This window comes from Triticum urartu, chromosome 7, assembly GCF_003073215.2.
Source record: "Triticum urartu cultivar G1812 chromosome 7, Tu2.1, whole genome shotgun sequence".
Taxonomy (NCBI): domain Eukaryota; kingdom Viridiplantae; phylum Streptophyta; class Magnoliopsida; order Poales; family Poaceae; genus Triticum; species Triticum urartu.
The window spans coordinates 629900539-629921115 of record NC_053028.1 but is presented as its reverse complement, the minus strand read 5'-3'; the positions used below and the strand labels follow the sequence as shown (position 1 = coordinate 629921115).

The 20577-nt window shown below is 43.8% G+C and overlaps 1 pseudogene; it reads left to right on the top strand.

Moving 5' to 3' along the window:
• Window positions 1-20577, top strand: part of LOC125519239 — a 150480-nt pseudogene that overhangs the window by 43494 nt on the left and 86409 nt on the right.

The window sequence follows — 20577 nt, the reverse complement described above, 5'->3', positions numbered from 1 at the left end:
GGAGTTGATACGTCTCCGTCATATCTACTTTTCCAAACACTTTTTCCCTTGTTTTGGACTCTAACTTGCATGATTTGAATGGAACTAACCTGGACTGATGCTGTTTTCAGTAGAACTGCCATGGTATTATTTTTGTGCAGAAATAAAAGTTCTCGGAATGACCTAAAAATCAAAGGACATTATTTTTTGAATATATAAAAAATACTAGAAGAAGAATCCATGCTAGGGGGCCCACACCCTGTCCACGAGGGTGGGGGGCGTGCCTACCCCCCTAGGTGTGCCCCCTGCCTCGTGGGCCCCCTAATGCTCCACCGACCTCAACTCCAACTCCATATATTCACTTTCGGGGAGAGAAAAATCAGAGAGAAGGAATCATCATGTTTTACGATACGGAGCCATCGCCAAGCCCTAAACTCTCTCGGAAGGGCTGATCTGGAGTCCGTTCGGGGCTCCGGAGAGGGGAATCCGTTGCCATCGTCATCATGAACCTTCCTCCATCACCAATTTCATGATGCTCACCACCGTGCGTGAGTAATTCCATCGTAGGCTAGCTGGAGGGTGATGGGTTGGATGACAATTATCATGTAATTGAGTTAGTTTTGTTAGGGTTTGATCCCTAGTATCCACTATGTTCTGAGATTGATGTTGCTATGACTTTGCTATGCTTAATGCTTGTCACTAGGGACCGAGTGCCATGATTTCAGATCTGAACCTATTATGTTTTCACGAATATATGTGAGTTCTTGATCCTATCTTGCAAGTCTATTGTCACCTATTATGTGTTATGATCCATTAACCCCGAAGTGACAATAATCGGGATACTTACCGGTGGTGACCGTAGTTTGAGGAGTTCATGTATTCACTATGTGTTAATGCTTTAGTCCGGTACTCTATTAAAAGGAGGCCTTAATATCCCTTAGTTTCCAATAGGACCCTGCTGCCACGGGAGGGTAGGACAAAAGATGTCATGCAAGTTCTTTTCCATAAGCATGTATGACTATATTCGGAATACATGCCTACATTACATTGATGAACTGGAGCTAGTTCTGTGTCACCCTATGTTATAACTGTTGCATGATTGATTGCATCCGACATAATTCTCCATCACCGATCCGATTCCTACGAGCTTTTCCTATATTGTTCTTCGCTTATTTACTTTTCCGTTGCTACTGTTACAATCACTATAAAACCCAAAAATATTACTATTGGTATCGTTACCACTACTATCATATTACTTTGCTACTAAACACTTTGCTGCAGATATTAAGTTATCCAGGTGTGGTTGAATTGACAACTCAGCTGCTAATACTTGAGAATATTCTTTGGCTCCCCTTGTGTCGAATCAATAAATTTGCGTTGAATACTCTACCCTCGAAAACTGTTGCGATCCCCTATACTTGTGGGTTATCACATTTCCCCACATCAGCAACTTCCAGAAATACATATCACACGAATCTTCCCTTTACTGCACGAATCAAATTGGAAGATCATCAACCAAACTATTAAAAAAATCAGCAAGTGAAAGCAACAGAACAACACTTAAACATATTATTACCCCATGATTCATGCATTTGGAGAAGACTTGGACAGGGTTGAGGATTGTGGTAGAGACGCGACGGATGACTCTGCGTGATTTGCAGCAGTGGCACCACACCAAGGGCAGCGGGTTGCGATGAGCAACCGGCTGCGGTGCCTATGCCGGCGGGGGTGTGATGAGACCCACGGGCGATGGTATGGGTGGCGACTTGGCGCATATCTGGTTGTTGCCTACTGAAGAGCAGGTGGATGAGCAGCCAGCGGACATGGTTGCTGCGGCCAGAGCTTCTGATGCTAGGCAGAGTAAGTAGAGAAGAGGAGAAGAGAACGTTGGATATGTCATTTTCATTACTTGCAGAGTAGCATAGCACCATATATAGTCATAGTCTAGGTTTGGATTCGAACAAGCTACATGAGCACGTCTCCCTTTTTTCTAAAACTCGGCAATGTTTCTTTACTGGTACACTAGCTTGTTCTGTACGCCTTCTCAAGTCTTTGATTTTCATTCTTTTTTTGCGAGGAAGGAAGGATGATAAAATTGAGAGTTCCTGGGACTCGGACCTCTTGGTTGAAAACCAAGGGTGCTAGTCACAGATAAACCACAAGTATAGGGGATTGCAACAGTTTTTGAGGGTGGAGTATTCAACCCAAATTTATAGATTCGACACAAGGGGAGCCAAAGAATATTAAAGGTATTAGCAGCTGAGTTGTCAATTCAACCACACCTGGAGATTAATTATCTGCAGCAAGTGATCAGTAGCAAAGTAGTTTGATAATTTTGATAATAGTGACAACAACAACGGTAACAGTAACCGTGATAGCAGTAATTTGTAGCAAGTGTAACGGTGATGATAGTAATAGTAACGCAACAAGATCAATAAGGATAAATTCGTAGGCATTGGATCGGTGACTTGTTGGATGATATTCATCATGAGACAGTTATAACCTAGGGCGATACGGCACTAGCTCCAATTCATCGATATAATGTAGGCATGTATTCCGTAAATAATCATACATGCTTTATTAAAAGAACTTGCATGACATCTTTTGCCCTACCCTCCCATGGCAGCAGGGCCCATCTTGGAAACTAAGGGATATTAAGGCCTCCTTTATTTAGAGAACCGGAACAAAGCATTAACACATAGTGAATACATGAACTCCTCAAACTATGGTCATCACCGGGAGTGGGCCCGGTTGTTGTCACTCCGGGGTTGCCGGATCATTACCGTAGTAGGTGACTATAACTTGCAAGATCGGATCTAAAACATGGGTATAATGATGAATTCATAAACGGTTCAGATCTGAAATCATGGACCCAGGCCCAAAGTGACAAGCATTAACCATGGAAAAGTCATAGCAACATCAATCTAAGAACATAATGGATACTAGGGATCAAGCCCTAACAAAACTAACTCGATTACATGATGAATCTCATCCAAATCCTCACCGACCAGCGAGCCTACGAAGGAATTACTCACTCCCGGTGGTGAGCATCATGGAATTGGCGATGGAGATAGGTTGGTGATAACGAAGATCGAAGATCCCCCTCTCGGGAGCCCCAAACGGACTCCAGATCTGCTCTCCCGAGGAAGAACAGGGCTTGGTGGCGGCTCCGTCTCGTGGATCACGATAATTCTTTCTTCCTGATTCTTTTCTAGAATAATGTGAATTTATAGTATCAGGGGGGTCATCAGCGGGGCCACCAGGTGGGTACAACCCACCTGGGCACGCCAGGAGAGGGGGGCGCGCCCTGGTGGGTTGTGCCCACCCCGGGGCCCCTCTCCTGTGTGTCTTGGCACCAGAAATTCTTATTATTGGTTTAAAAAATCCTGAAAAAGTTTCGTTCCATTCCGGGAACTTCTATTTCTGCACAAAAACAACACCATGGTAGTTCTGCTGAAAACATCGTCAGTCCGGGGTTAGTTTCATTCAAATCATGCAAATTAGAGTCCAAAACAAAAGGAAAAGCGTGAGAAAAAGTAGATACGTTGGAGACGTATAAACTCCCCCAAGCTTAAACCTTTGCTTGTCCTCAAGGAATTCACTTGATAAACTGAAACTAAGAAAGAAAAACTTTTATGAACTCTTTTGCTCTTGTTTGAATAAATAAGCTTAAACAGCACCCAGGTTTTCAGCCAGCATTATAACTAACCATGTCGACAATAACTCTTAAAGATTATAATGACTCATATCAATGACATAATCAGCTAGCGAGCAATAATAAGATATCTCAAACAGCAACACGTTGTCAAAACAATCATGATATAATATGACAATAATGGTATCTCGCTAACCCTTTTTGAGACCGCAAAACATAAATGCAGAGCACCTCCCAAGTTCAAGCAGCGACTAAACATTGTAATTCATGGTAGAAAAGATCCAGTCATGATGCACCCAACATTAGCTATACACAATGCATAAATCATGACCATTGTGCTCTACTCAGTTTCTGGCGCTTGTTTATAGAAGGTGATGACACAACATAAAAATAAAATAGATAGTCCCTTCGCAGAGGGAAGCAGTGATTTGCAGAGGTGCTAGAGCTCAATTTTTAAAACAGAGATAAATGATATTTTGAGACATGCACCCTTCTCATTCACATCACGACCATCAGTTATCAACATCTTCCATGCTAAGCACGCTAGTGGCGGTCCCCAAGCGGAATGTAAAGGTTTTGACTCCATTGGGAGTTTTTGTTTGATTATGTAAGAGATGAACTCTTTTTGTATTTTGCAGTTTGGGACTGGGCATCCCTATTATCGCCCATTTCCTCGTGCGATGGCGAGTGAATAAACACTCGACCTAAGGATAACATGGTTAGCACGGAAGATATCGACCACCTCCTGTCGTTCCATGAACGATCCAGGCACACAAAATGGATAAATTTTTTAGAAGTTTTTAGAGGTGGCACATGCAAATTTACATAGGACGACAGGGTAATACCGTATATAGGTAGGTATGGTGGACTCGTCTGGAATAACTTTGGGTTCAAGGTTTTTGATATACAAGCAGAATCACCACTTAGTACAGGCGAAGGCTAGCAATTTAAGATTGGGAAGGGGCCAGCTAGAGAGGAACAACGATCATAACCAGGCATTATGCATAAGTAACATTGGACACTAGCATGAGTAGGATATGAACACCAGGAACATAAACATTATAGAGGCTATGTTGGTTTTGATTCAACTACATGCATGAACATGTACCAAGTTAAGCCACTCGAACATTCAGAGGAGGATACCATATCATCATACTACATCACAATCATTTTAACGCTATGTTGATATCCAAGATAAATCATTATCCACTCCTAGCTACTTATGCATGGTATGAGAAACTATAATCTCTAATTGTCATTGTGAACATGTTTAATCATGATGGGCTGAATCATGGGCACTAGGTTAAACATATTTACACAGACAAGACAAGTCGAGTTCATACCAGTTTCTCTTTGCCACGGCCAGCTCATCGAATATCGTCATTATTGTCTTTCACTTGCATGACCGAATGATATGAAAATAATAATAGTGCAAGAGTGCCATGGACTAAGCTAGAATCTGCAAAACATTTTATTCAACAGGAGAAGACAAGGTAAAATGGGTTCTTATTAGTTCAACAGTTATTCATATGAGAGCCACTCAACATTTTCATCGTGGTCTTCTCCTCGGTACAACTCGAATAAAATAAAAGAATTTCAGAGAAACACACAGAAATATTTTTGGAGTTTTTGGTTTTCTTCAACAAGCAAATAATAAGCAAAAATGAGAAAAACTATTTACAGGGGAAAGCTCCCAACAAGCAAAAAGAAGAATAAGGAAATCTTTTTGGATTTTCTTTTTAGTACTACTACTAAGCATGCATAGAAAGTAAATTACTACAACTATTCATTTTTGTTTTTTTCTAAAGTTGTTCAAACACACAAGAAGAAAGCAAGAAAATAAATCTAAGCATGGATGATACAATGAAAAAGTGTGAACACCGACAAATGAAAAGTTATGTGAACATGAATATAAAGTCGGTGAGAACACGCACTCCCCCAAGCTTAGGCTTTTGGCCTAACTTGGTAGTGAATCAGTAGCTTGGAGGGTAGTATGGATCCTGAGGAGCAAACATCCACTCATCCCACTGCTGAGGAGTGGGCATCCACTGATCCCACTTTGGAGGTGCCTGTGCAGCCTCTGCAGCAGTGTGAGCATTCCAGTAGGCGAGGATGTCTGCAGGCATAATCTGGTATCTGCCCCTGGCAACAGAGTCAAACAAAGCAGGTGCAGGCAAGGGGATAACATCACGAGTGTCAATGTTATAGACCAAGTTATAAGGAATGGAAATGCGAGGACGATCATGTGCAAGAAAGTGATGGTGATCCATGGCTGCACGGTCTAGGTAAACTTTAGTCAAAGGGAAATCATGAGGGCGTATCTCAACCTCGAAGTGAGCCGCCAAACGAGTAGCATAAATCCCACCATGTATTTTACCCTGAGATTTATTAGGGTGTAGTCGACGAGCCACGATAGCTCCCAAGCTATACGTGTTATCGCCATCAATGGCACGACGTAAAATAGCAAGGTCTGGTGAACTAAGTGCACCCACCTTCTGCCTAGCAAGCAAGCATTTGGTAATGAAATATGCAAAGTAACGAACAGTAGGAAAATGTAAACCAACGGCAGTGATGGATGACACTCTCCTCTCATCACCCACTGTCAAAGTGTGACAGAAATCCTCAAACTCAGCCGGCCTAGGCTCGGCCAAGCTCCCGTCCGAAGGGATCAAGCATATGTCACAAAACTCAGTAAGTGGTATCTGATGATTTTTAGCATATAGATCAAAGCTCACTTCAGGAGGATTATTTCTAGGCAAGAAAGTAAAGCTTTGAACAAACACTACTAGGGAAAACCATATACACAGAATCTTAGCAGCAGCGCGGCACAAAAAGAGGCGCTACTGCTAATTAGCAGTAGCGAGGTTAAGAAAAGCACGCTACTGATGTAAATTTAGCAGTAGCGCGTGATGTCTAAACCGCGCTACTACAAAAATCTACCGACAGTACCCAACAACCTAAGTTTACCAGCAGCGCGGTGTCACGATGCGCTAGTGCTAATGCAATAGTAGTAGCGCGCTTTTTAGTCACGTCGCTGCTGCTAATTTTGAAATTGTCCACATGGTTGGCCCGTTTAGCAGTAGCGTGTGTGACGAAAGGGCACTACTACTACGCTCTTAGCAGTAGCGCGTATTTCCTCCCGCACTACTGCTAAGACGTGGCACCCCACCACCTTTTCCCACCCGTACGTCCTCCCCTCCCCCATCTCCTCTCCTCCCTTTCCCCTACCTCCCACATCCTCCCTCTCTCACTCTTCTTCTTCCTCAATACTTCGCCCCCATTACTCTACCTCTTCTACCTCCCTTTCTCTCTCTCTTCATTACTCCTAGCTAACTAACACCACCTCCATTAATGCATCTCCTTTCTCTTTTTCCTTCCCCCTCCACTAGTTGAAGTTGTCTCCTCCAAAATTAGCTAGCTAGGTAGATGTAGCATTTAGTCAAGTGACTTATTTGCCCCCTAACTAGATCTATTTTTGTCAAGAAGAGCTTTGTGCACTTTTGATCTCCCTACATCATCATCTCCACCGTGTGCTCGATCTCGAGATAGAGGTGATTAAAATTTCATGCTTTTGCAAAATGGAAATATGTGTATGTGTGTGTGATAAGATAATCAGGCAATATGGTGGAAATTGTGTGTGTGGCATGAGTTGACGCCAAATTGTGCTTTTGAGTTGCCTATGTTTTGCCGAAATGTCGATTTACTTCTGTTTCGGCGAATTCCGGGCAAACTCTAGATCTATATATGTCCTATTTTTAGGGAAGGTCATGCTGAATTTTTGTATGACTTTGATGCATGCGCGCATTATTATAATCAATTTGTTTATTGTAACCATGCAGACATTCATGATGGTCAGTGGAACAATGGTGGACAGGTGATCGCGGTCGGTGGTGTAGGACATGAAAGAAAATAACCGAACAGAGGTTTTATGTCCGTGTCGAAAATGCAAAGGAATAGTTTGGCTCTACCCCTATGAAGATGGTCATGTCGAAGCGCACCTGCTCATGACTGGTTTCATGGATGGCTATACTCGATGGATAATTGAAGATGAGGATGACGATGTTGAGGACGCCGACGGGGCAAGAAATGACGATACGGGGCAAGACGAAGAGATGATCAATAATGGCGGCGGGGAAGAGGTCAGACATGGCAGCGGAGAAGGAGGCGGACATGGCGGCGGAGAGAACGACGTGGACTCCACGCAGCAGAGTTCGTCGGTACTAAGTTCAATCGTACGGGACCCTCATGTTCAAGCACTGCTTCACAAGAAGACAAGTACTGAGAGTGCTGCTTCTAGAGAGGAGGCTAAGCTGGAGTAACTAGTGGAACACTCGAACACTCCATTGTATGATGGTTGCAATCTTGAGGTGACCCGCTTGAGTTTCACGCTCCAACTCCTGAAGACGAAGGCTAAACACAAATGGACTAACACTAGCCTCGATGAGCATCTCAAGTACCTAAAGGATGTTCTTCCCACGGGGAATCTATGTCCTAATAGTGTTGATGAGGCCAAGAAGATCATGTGCCCTCTTGATCTGACACACGTTAGATACCATGCATGCATCAACGATTGCATAATTTATTAGAAGGAGCACGCAGAAAAAACAAGCTGTCCTGTGTGCAATGCTTCTCGATACAAGAAGGACGAGAAGAAATATCCCCAGAAAGTTGTATGGTACTTACCGATCACTCCCTGTCTCAAGCGGTATTTCGTAGATCCCAAGGAAGCAAAGCTAATGCGCTGGCACACGGAGAGGAAGAAGCCTGACGATGGAGATGATCCGAAGCTGAGACACGTCAAGGATGAAAGCCAGTGGAGAGCGTTGAACAACTTCTATTGGTATTTCGAATGTGATGCAAGGAACACCATGCTCGGCGCGTGTACCGATGGCATGAATCCATTTGGTAACCAGAACACCAACCATAGCACATGGCCCGTGTTTGTATGGATGTACAACCTCCCCCCTGGTTGTGTATGAAGTCGAAGTACATTCACATGAGCATGCTTATTCAAGGGCCGAAGCAACCAGGAAATAATATTAATTTGTATCTTGGGCTACTTCAAGAGGAGTTCAACACGTTATGGAAAACACCGGCCAAGACATGGGACGCCAACAAAGGCGAGTATTTCTACATGAGAGTCGCGCTGATCACGTCGGTGCACGACTATATTGGTTATGGATATGTCGCAGGCCAGGTGTGTCATGGATATTGCGGATGCACATGGTGCATGGATGATACGACGTCTCAACAGCTAATGTCAAGGAAAGATGGTGGGTCTGGGAAGATCGTGTACATGGGGCATCGAAGATGGCTCGAACAGGACGACCCGTGGTGAAACTGTGGAGATCTATTCAATGGTCACACTGAGCATCGAGGACCTCCATGTAAGCGGAGCGGTGCCGAAACCGATGAACTATTGAAAAACTGGAAGGAGTGCCCCGCGCCGGGAAAGATGATGAAAAAGGCGTTGGAGCCACTCCTGAAGGTATGGAAGACGAGGTCTGTGTTCTAGGACTTGGAGTACTAGCACAAACTCGATACACCTCATTGCCTTGATCAAATGCATATCTGTAAGAATGTCCTTGAGAGCTTGCTCGCGACACTGATGAACATGACGGATAAGACCAAGGATGGGCCGAAGGCAAGAAAAGACTTGCAAGATTTGAAAATCAGGGAAGATCTGCACATGCCGCCCCATAAAAAGTTAGATGAGACAAAGACGGAGATAGAGGCGCGGGAGAAGAAGTGCAAGAAAATAAAGAAAGAGGATTATTGCCCCCCTTCTTGCTTCACCTTAAGTCAGGCTGAGATCGGTCAATTCTTTAAGTGCCTTACTGGATTCAAAGTTAGTTCCGGTTACTGTGGCAAGATAAGCAAATATCTAGACACGGACAAGAAAAGGTTTAGCGGGATGAAGTCTCATGATTGTCATGTGATGATGATGCAGATACTACTAGTTGCCCTTAGTGGGATAATGGACAAGCACGTCCGTGACCCGCTTATTGGTCTCTGCAACTTTTTCGACGTCATCTCTCAAAAGTCAATTAGTATGAAGAAGCTCCAAAGGCTACATGAAGAGATCGTTGTGATACTGAATGAGCTTGAGATGTACTTCCCGCCCGCGTTCTTTGACGTGATGGTGCATCTGTGCGTCCATATTGTGGACGACATAATAGACCTGGGGCAGTCATTTCTGCACAACATGATGCCGTTTCAGAGGACGAATGGGATCATCAAAGGATTCATTCATAACATGTCCCGTCCGGATGGAAGCATCGTCTAGGGCTATCTGACACAAGAGTGCATCTCTTTCTGTGATAATTTTCTATATGGCGCAGACCAGCCGCCTGATGTTAGTGTTGGTTTGCCCGTTAACAAGCACGATGGGAGGCTCGAAGGAGAAGCTCACTCCAACGGTCGCAGGGAACTGCACGTGGCATACTCAGATCGACACAGCGACTTTGACGGAGCAAACTTGGTAGTGCTACAACACCTAGACAAGGTAGATCCTTTCGTGGCACTGCACAAACAAGTTATCGCAAAGAAGTATCTTGACCGAGGGGTAGCAGGACGGACGCCGAAGGTACTAGAGAGCACAACTCCACTTTCCTGCATTGGTTGAAAGGGCATATTATTGCTAATCCCCCGAAGGAGGGCTCTAAGGATGGATTGCTCATATACGCCTTAGCACATGGCCCCTCGCGCAACCTCGTAACCTATCAGGCATAAGATATCAAAGGATACACGTTCTACATGGACGCCAAAGATATGGATAGTGATGATCAGAACTCAGGGGTGACGATGGAATGCATGACCGGCAGCGACAACGGCGCAACTGAAAGATCTTATGGAAGGGTCGAGGAGATCTGGGAGCTTGACTACTCTGGACTGCACAACACAACGATGTTCCGTGTCAGATGGGCTAAGAATGTCGAAAGAGAAAACTGGAATTTCACTACCATGACTATACCCGACGCCAAGAGCGCTACCGTGAACGCTATTGCAAAAAACGAGCCATGGGTACACGCTAAGCACGTGACACAATGCTTCTTCATAACCGACCCACGCAATCCCAGCCGTGTTGTCATGAGGACGGGCAAAAGGAACATCATTGGAATGGATGGAGTCGCCAACGAGGAAGACTACAATCAGTACGACAATCCAATGAGGGAAGATGACGATGATGAAGAAGTATACGTCAAAAGAAGAATCAGTACTACATTACCTAAGAAAAATCATACTCCATGGAAAAGGCAAAGTCACAATGAGGGGCTCAATTATTCTTCAACTAACAAGAAGGGAAAGAAGTTGACTCAAAAACGAAAACGTCAACGCTGAGGAACCGTATGTTATCGGTCAAATGATGTAATATATATATGTTCCTATTTTGTATACACACTTAGCCATTATTATCCATGGGTCGAATGATGTAATATATATGTTCCTATTTTGTATACATGTTTAACCGTCAAATGATGCAATATATATCGCCTTCCCTTTGTTCACTGCTCTCGGAAAAAAATGAGAGAAAATAAAGGAAAAGAAAATAGAAGGAAACAAACAGGAAAACTTTTATATATAGGTACTGGTTATAGCAGCAGCGCTTTCGTGAGAAAAGAGCTACAGCTAGTCAAGATAGTCATAGCGGTTTCCACATGAAAGCGCTATAGCTACCTGAAGTAGCTATAGCGCGTTTTGCCTAAACGCGCTACTGCTATGCCCACTTAACTGCCAAAATCCCCGCTCCTCCCTTCATCCCACCTCTTTTCCCCCAAATCCCCATGCTCTCCTCCTCGTCGCGCCTCTGCGCTCACCCCCGACTGACCCCGGCGCCGGCCCCGACCCCGACCGGCGCCGACCCCGACCCCGACATGACACCGACCCTGACCCCGGCGCTCGACCCCGACCCCAACCCCTCCCAACCTCAGCCGCCATCCGGCCTGCACCCTCGGTAAGCCCACCACCGCTCCTCCTCTCTCTGGTAGCTAGGTTTTTTGGTTAATTTACTTTGGTTTTAGTTAGGGTAGATGGTTAATTAGGTTATATATTTAGTTAGGGCAGATGTGATATGTGGACATGTGATGTTTTGGACATGTCACATTTGGAATTTGGACATTTCATTTGGGCATGATGATTATGTGCAGGGTAAATGATCTGAGTGGCCTATGTTACGCTGGAATGTTGATTCATTTCTGCTCCGGTGAATTTCAGGTGCTCGGTATGTCCATTTTATAGCAAAGTTCATGCCAAAATTTTCCGTCAATTTTGGCAAGATTTGTGCTAGATAGATTTCTTTTTTTATGTCATTTCTCATTTTTTTCATAGTTTTACAATTAAACGAGGAGACTTAATCATAGGAAACATGTCGAACAATGAAGAAACTGGGCCTTCTGACCAAGATGCAGACGAGATGGATTATGAGGGTGAACAAGAGTACCTCAACTATTTGACTCCTAAGACGAGATTGTTGCAAAGTCAAGGTTTGCAGGTCGGCCTCGATGATGGTACTGACGCCGACATCGACACCGACGGCGTTGGCACCGATGGCAGCGCCAAACTGGCGGGGAAGGTACCGGCGCCGATGCCACTACCGAAAAGAAGAAGCAAAAGAAGCAGAGGATACGAAAACCTAACAAACTAGGGATTGGACAACAGGTGATCACAAAGATGGCACCTGGCAAGTTTGAGCCATTAGAGCCGGATGAACCTCGCAAGAGCTATGGGAACCAAGTAGGATGCATCCTACGGGAATGCGCAAGCATCAACGACGATGCCTTAAGGAGTAAAGAACATTTGACGCAGTTTCTCCTGACAAAGTTGCACAAGACATTCAAGTTCCCCGACCGGGATGATAACATAGAACAATCGTGGGATGATCCGAAGATGAAAAAGATTAACAATCACGCCATGGGCATGTTCAGCAATGATTTGGCCTCCTGGAAAGGAAGTGTGAAATGAGCTATTGATGCTGAGGAACCCCTATCCAAGATTCTGGAGGAAAATCCGACACTTACGGAAGAGGAGTTCGAAAAGTTTGAGGACACTTGCGCTACCGAGGCAGCCAAGGCTAAGGCTGCGAAATTCAAGAGCCTTCAACAAAGGAACACGGGGAAGCATCACTTCGGAATCCATGGCTACCTCGGTAAAAGGCCCATATGGGATATGGAGGACGCGGAACGTGAAGCCGCGGGTATCCTAGACCCCTTAGCGAAGTTCACCAACCCCTTGGAGCATGACTTCATTAGGGCCCGCTACAAGTGGGACAAGGAAAAAAAGTTTTTTTACACGGACCAGATCACGAGGAAATTGATTAGACTACTGGTAATTATTCTTTTACCACCTTACATTTAGCTCTAGATCTAGTCGACTACAGATTCCTAAACGGTTCACTCTACTTTTGCAGGAGAAGCAACACCAGCTTGCAGCCGAAAGCCCTACTTCTTCAATGAGGCCCAAGTGGGACACCCCTCTCAACCAGGCCTTGAACGAACTTAAGGGACTCCCTTTGTGCCAGCGGCCGCAATATGGTCGTGTGCACGGCCCTAGAGACGGCGCCACGTGGAAGGTGTTTTACAACAAGGGCCCGGAGGCCAAGAAGCAGAAAAATAAGTTTAGTCAGGCAGACATCGACGAGAAGGTGAAGCTTGTGTTCGAGAAAAAAGCAGCTGAGGACGCAAAAAAACAGCCAAGGAGAAAAATGAGTTGCTACAACAGGCAGTCAATGCAGCTGTAACTGCCTGTAGAAATGATTTCTCTACTAACTTGGTTCTAGCTATCATCAACTGGACGAAGGAAAATCCAGACAAGATGGTACATGATTTCCCATTGCCCAGTTTTGTCGGGAGCAACTCCGTGAACAACAACACCACCGCACCATCACTTGCTCACGCAACCGGGCCTTCTCTTGCAATCTCTCCCGCTCATAGCAGCCCGTCCTCAGTCTCTGGCGCGCTAGGTGGGCCTTCGTCTTTGGCTGAGCTCGACGCCCTCACGGTAATTACATGCCGCACCAACATATATATACATATATATATACTATATTCCATTTTCATTGCATTTTGGATGTTTTACGCCACAGACATGTGTTTGCAGGCCGAAGAAACAGCGTGCACCGTACTCTACTTGATCAAAGGCGAGAAGGTGGACGTGGGAAAGGGGATGATAATGAACCCCTTGAAACCCACGTTCCACAACCAGCCGATCCCCGCTGGGCACTTCAGGGTTAACTTGTCCAGTGTGAAATTGGGGCACGAGGATTTGCCTCCTCCAGTACAGCATGTGGGAGAGGACGACGAGACCCCGCCGCGGATTGGAAGCTGCAAGGGTTGGGTGCTGCTATGGCTGAAGAATCTTATTCGTCTGGAGCCGGCCGAGAGCACACCAATAACCACACATCAACAAGCATGTGCGGAGACCATCACCCCGCCTACGCAATTACCAGCTCCTGTACTGTCGGGTGAGAGCGGCGGACGACGTGATGAAGGGGGTGCAATAGTACTGGCTGATGTAATCGGTCCTGTAGAACAGAGAATGGATGATGAGACGGAGGTCGACCCAATGGGTTTCCTCAATACAAACGCGTATGAGTGTGACTTAGATATGATGAATCAACCATATGACGAATCGGGGTATCAGCATGCTAATGACGATATGGATTTTCTGCCCGGGCAGGAAGGTCGTAGAAGGGATCACAAAAAGTCTCTCTTCATGAAATCCTCACAGGACACGCCTGAAGATTCCGCCTCAACACAGGCACAACTAGCCGGGGGTCGTACAGTGCTTAGCCTGGGAACACTGGGGCAGGGGTTAAGGAAGGGTCTGGAAGGTGTGCCCAAGAAAAAAGGATAGGATGAGATCGGGGAAGATAGCTTCCTCCAAATAAGCCAGAGCACATAGCAGCCAGATGATGGATTATGAAGAGCGTGTACCATGAAAGGTGCGGACATGTTCCATCTCATGGGCGAGCCGATGCTACTGCCGAAACCGCTGGAGGCACTATCAGGGGATCTCAGGAGACTGCACGACCATGTGCTATCGACTGAGGAAAGCCTACTAGCCTCGCAGGATCCAGGATATCCGACATATGCGGCTCGTGTTCCTGAGGGGAAGTGCTACGTCGACACACAGCCCGTGGAGGTGTTCTTCCTGCGGTTTGACCATATCTTTGACATGTTTCTGACAAGGCAGCTCGATTTTACAATCGTCCGCCTTTTTGCGCTACATATGAGCTCCATCATGAAGAGACAAGTCTCGCATATCTGTGTGGCCGATCCGTACTACATGCACAAGTCTTTATTGAGTCTCGGCGACTTTGATCGTGAAATTGCTAGGGACTACCTCCAAAACTTCATGGTACAGAATAAGGACCAGGAAATTGTCCTCCTGCCTTATCATCCAAAGAAAGTCAATTTCGGACAACCCTTTCATACATTTCAATCATTCCTTCTTGCTCATATGGAGAATAATTTGAGGTGTCTTTTCCCCGCAGCAAGGGGCGCGCCATCCTTATCGTTCTTTACCCGCGAGTCTCCCACGCCGTGTATTTCGACCCTTCTAGAGACTACGAGAAGAAGGACTACACCCACATAATGAATACTCTAGATGATGCTCTCCAAGGCTTCAGCATTAGAGGTGGCACATGCAGATCAGGAAACAAAGGAACAAGAAGATGGGTTTCGCGCATAAAACTAACTTCTGCTACATCCATGTCCCAAAACCAAGCAAGAAAGATGGATTCTACATCCTCCATCTCATGATTGAGTTCAACACAAATCACCAAAAGCTTCGTATGACAACCAGAAACGATGATCATATCCGCAAGTGGGTAGAATCTCATGGAGAAGCGGATTATAAACTTAGAGATGACTTCTTTCGCATCCAAATGTACATTGCAACGATCATCATGAAAGAAGTCGTCGATGAGAAGGGGATGTTCCACCATGGCCCTATATCGCGAGATGACGTCCGAACTCGGATAGGCATGCAACGTCAGGACCTCACGCTGTTCAAGAAGCTAGGGTCCATCCTCGATGATATGGAAGGATGGAACTTCTAGTGATTTACGATGCCGATGATGATGATATGTGTTGGTTGAACTTGTATACTTTCTGTAGTGATGAAACTTTGTGATGTCCACGGTCCCTGCCGAACTTGCGTAATGCTAATTTGTTAGTTTTGGTATGATGACCTGCGTAAGTCTAGTTATTAATTAATTTGTGTATTGTATGTTGCATCTAGTTGCTAACCCTTTCTTTTTCGTGTTGCTCTAATATATTTTGTTGCATATTATTGTACATCCTCTTGATGAAGTTGCATCTCTAACAGGTACCTAGTTTCTTGATGGCGAGATGGCAGTGTTATGTCGTGTACAAAGGGAAGGTTTCGGGGGTGTACAACAAGTGGTTTGAGTGTCAGGAGCACGTGAATGGGGTCTTGGGCGCCAGCCATAAAGGCTTCAAAACCAGACAGGAAGCCGAAGCTAGTTACTTGAGGTTCACGCTAGCGCGAGACATGACTCGTAACCGCCGCCTCATGTACTGCATAGTTCCACTCTCACTCATAGTGATAGCTCTTCTTGCGTATACCATTTTTAGATGGATGACGTTGTAGATGCAAATATTCGAGACTTGCATGTATCGCTATTTTCGAGATGATTATGAAGAGACTATTTGTATGTATATGCTATGATTACATTTGTGGTCACGCAGTCATTTGTATGTGTATGATGATGACATTTGTATGTGCTCAAGATTCTTGTATAAAGCCTGTTCAAATACAAAACAAATATGCAGAAAAAAATAAAAACTAATAAAATTAGCAGTAGCGAGTGGAGAAAAGTTAGCAGCAGCGTGCCACTAGCAGTAGCGCGGCCTAATAAAGTGCACTAGAGCTATTAGCAGTAGCGCAGGTGCACACGCGCTGCTGCTACAGGTTAGCTATAGCGTTGTATCTGTAGCATGGTACCCCGCGCTACTGCTATACCTAAACCACGCTGCTGCTAGGGTTTTCCCTAGTAGTGAAACATATTTGTGAGGATTTGGTGCTAGTCACACTCATCTACGATGAAGTCGGTGAGACCGGCATTGGCAATGAATTGCATCAACTCATCATGAATTCCAGCTTCTTGCAGGAACGGGATGTGCGGCCATTCGGACGGCCGTACCTCTACCAACCTCCGAGCGTGGAGATCATTGTCAGAAGACTCCCCAATAACACCCTTGGAGTTCTTCCTTGAGCTATATTTCCTAAAGATATTCATGTCCGCGTACAATTTTCTGAGAATAAAAATTTTGGAGTGACAAAAATTTGTTAACAAAACTTTGTAAGATTGATAGCAACTTCTCATAGGGATACATAGAGGCCATAACGACCATTCAAACAACTTAGAACACTAAGAATTCAACATGCAAGCACATCTACAGCAGCACCAAGAGTAGCTATTTATTCAAAGTATAAACCACTAAAACAAAAACTAATTGGACAAATGGTGGAGTCACATACCAAGCAACAATCTCCCGAAATAGTTTCGGAAATGGAGCTTCGAGCAAAGAGATCGAAATTGGCGGCAAAATGAGCAAGATCACGAGAGAGAGAGAGGAGTGATTTTTTTCTGGAGGTAGGTGACAATGTGGACTAAAGAGATAAGTGAGGGGGGCCATGTGGGCACCACAACCCCCCAGGGCATGCCAGGGGGTGCTGGCGCGCCCAGGTGGTTTGTGCCCGCCTGGTGGACCCCCCTCTGGTTATTTTTGCACCGAATTTTTTTAAATATTCAGGAAAAAATCATATAAATTTTTTAGGGCATTCTGAGAACTTTTATTTTTGGGTCATTTTTTATTGCACAGGAAATTCAAAAAACCAACAAAACATGGTATTTTGTTTTATTTAACTAAAAAACAGAAAACAAAAGGTAGGGACAGAAAGTAGTGCTTATTAAATTCGTCAACTTCATACCGTTCGAAAATGATTCATTAATAAGGTTGATCAAGTCTTATTAACAACCACTTTTGATTAGGATGAAACCGAAGAACTTTTGTAAATCACTAGGTTACCTCAATGGGGATATGCATTTCCCCAACAATAAGCATTTAGTATTTCTTTTTGATAGTAGGTAGAGGTATTTGAAAACTTCCAATAGTGATTGTCGGAGCTTTTTTCAATAACATTAATACCATTCACTTGGAATTGTTTCTTCGGAAAGTGCACCATATGCTCATTACCATTAATATGAAAAGTGAACTTGCTTTTATTGCAATCAATAACAGCCCCTGTAGTATTCCAGAAGGGTTACCAAGGATAATCGACATGTTGTCGTCCTCAGGCATCTCAAGTATAACAAAGTCAGTCAAGATAGTAACATTAGCAACAACAACGGGCACATCCTCACAGACACCGATAGGTATGGCAGTTGATTTGTCAGGCATTTGCAAAGATATTTCAGTAGGTGTGAGTTTATTCAAGTCAAGTCTTTTATATAAAGAGAAAGGCATAACACTAACACCAGGTCCTAAATCACACAAAGCAGTTTTCACATAATTCTTTTTGATAGAGCAAGGTATAGTTGGTATTCCCGGATCTCCAAGTTTTTTAGGTACTCCATCTTTAAACGTATAATTAGCAAGCATAGTGGAGATTTTAGATTTCGGAATTTTTCTCTTATTTGTGATGATGTTACTTTGCATAAGGAGGCATTTTCAAGATATCAGTCAAGCGAGTACGCAAAAAGACTGGCCTCAGCATTTCAGCAAAGCGTTCAAATTCTTCATCATCATTCTTTTTAGTTGACTTGGGTGGAAAAGGCATAGGTTTTTGAACCCACAGTTCTCTTTCTTTACCGTGTTTTCTAGCAACAAAGTCTCCTTTGTCATATCTTTTATTTTTAGGTTGTGGGTTATCAAGATCAGTAGGTGGTTCTATCTCAACATCATTATCTGGTTCTTTATCATTTGTTGGTTGAGAGTCTTCATGAACCTCATCATTATCTTTTTCATTATCATTAGGTGAGTGTTCATTACCAGATTGAGTTTCAACATCTGAGATAGAAACTTCATTTTCATTATCAGGAGGTTTCTCTATTTCAGGTTCACTTGAAGTGTGCAAAGTCCTATCATTTTTCTTTTTATTTTTCTTTCTAGAAGGACTAGGTGCACTAGTGTTAGCTCTTTGTGAATCTTGTTCAATTCTTTTAGGGTGTCCCTCGGGATAAAGTGGTTCTTGAGTCATTTTACCTCCTCTAGTTGCAACTCTAACAGCAAAGTCATGCATATTATGATTCATTTCATCAAGTAATTCTCTTTGAGATTTAGCAACTTGTTCTAATTGAGTTTGAACCATAGAAGCATGCTTTCCAACACCTCTAACATCTTTTGATATTCTAAATAACAAGTCACTCAAGCGAGCAATCATATCAGAATTATATTTCAATTGTTTCATAACATATGCATTGAAGTGATCTTGTTTCCTAATGTAGTTTTCAAACTCATAAAGGCATTGACTAGGATGCATATTGTGAGGATTATCATTTTCATTAAACTTCATAAGAGAATTTACCTCTACCGCCTTAGGCAGTGGTGGTGTATTAAGCCCATGTATTTCTTCAATAGGAGGTAAATTTTTAACATCCTCAGCTTTAATGCCTTTTTCCTTCATATATTTCTTTGCCTCTTGCATATCTTCGGGACTGAGATATAATATACCCCTCTTCTTCGGAGTGGGTTTAGGCGGTGGTTCAGGAATAGTCCAATCATCATAATTTTTCAATATGTTATGCAATAATTCTTCAGCTTGAGCAATAGTTCGTTCCCTGCAAACACAACCAGCACAACTATGTAGGAAGTCCTTAGAAGCATCGGTTAGTCCATTATAGAAGATATCAAGTATTTCATTTTTCTTAAGAGGATGATCAGGCAAAGCATTAAGTAACTGGCAAAGCCTCCCCCAAGCTTGTGGGAGACTCTCTTCTTTAGTTTGCACAAAGTTAAATATTTACTGTAAGGTAGCTTGTTTCATATGAGCAGGAAAACATTTTTCAGAGAAGTAATAAACCATATCCTAGGAACTACGCACACAACCAGGAGCAAGAGTATTGTACCAAGCTGTAGCATCACCCTTTAATGAGAAAGGAAATAATTTGAGAATAAAGTAATAACGAGTTTTCTCATCATGAGTAAAAAGGGTGGCTATATCATTCAACTTAGTAAGATGTGCCACAACAGTTTTAGTTTCATAACCATGGAAAGGATCAGATTCAGCCAAAGTAATTAACTCTGGGTCGACAGAGAATTCATAATCCTTATCATCAATACAGATAGGTGAAGTAGCAAACTTAGGATCACCTTTCATTCTAGCTTTCAGATATTTTTCTTTATACTTTTGTAGTAATTTCTCTAGATCATCTCTATCATTAAAAGCAAGAATATCTCTAGTTGCTCACTACTAGGAAAAGGGCTACTAGTGGCGCACCAGTTTAGCCTACTAATGGCGCATCACTGGTGCGCCATTAGTATCACACCACTAGTATTTTTTACTAATGGCGCACCACTGGTGTGCCATTAGTATAGGCCATGGTGCGCCATTAGTATAGGCCACTGGTGCGCCATTAGTATTTTTGAATTTTGAAGGCAGGAAAATAGTAGTGGCGCACTGTCTAAGCCCCACCGTGCGCCATTGCTATTTTTGAATTTTGAATTTGGATCTGGATCGTGATTTTTTTGCCCATTTTTTGCTCATTTTTTTGCTCGTTTTTTGGCACGATATTATTTCAAATTTTGTTCCTGTTTTTGGATCTTGTACATTCTTTTGCCGTGTTGTTTTGCCGGAGAGGAGTTCGCTGGAGAGGAGGAGGAGGAGGTCACCGGAGAGGCGCTCGCCTACATCGCCGGAGAGGAGGAGGAGGTCACCGGAGAGGAGTTCACCGAAGCATCGGAGGGGAGGAAGGAGAA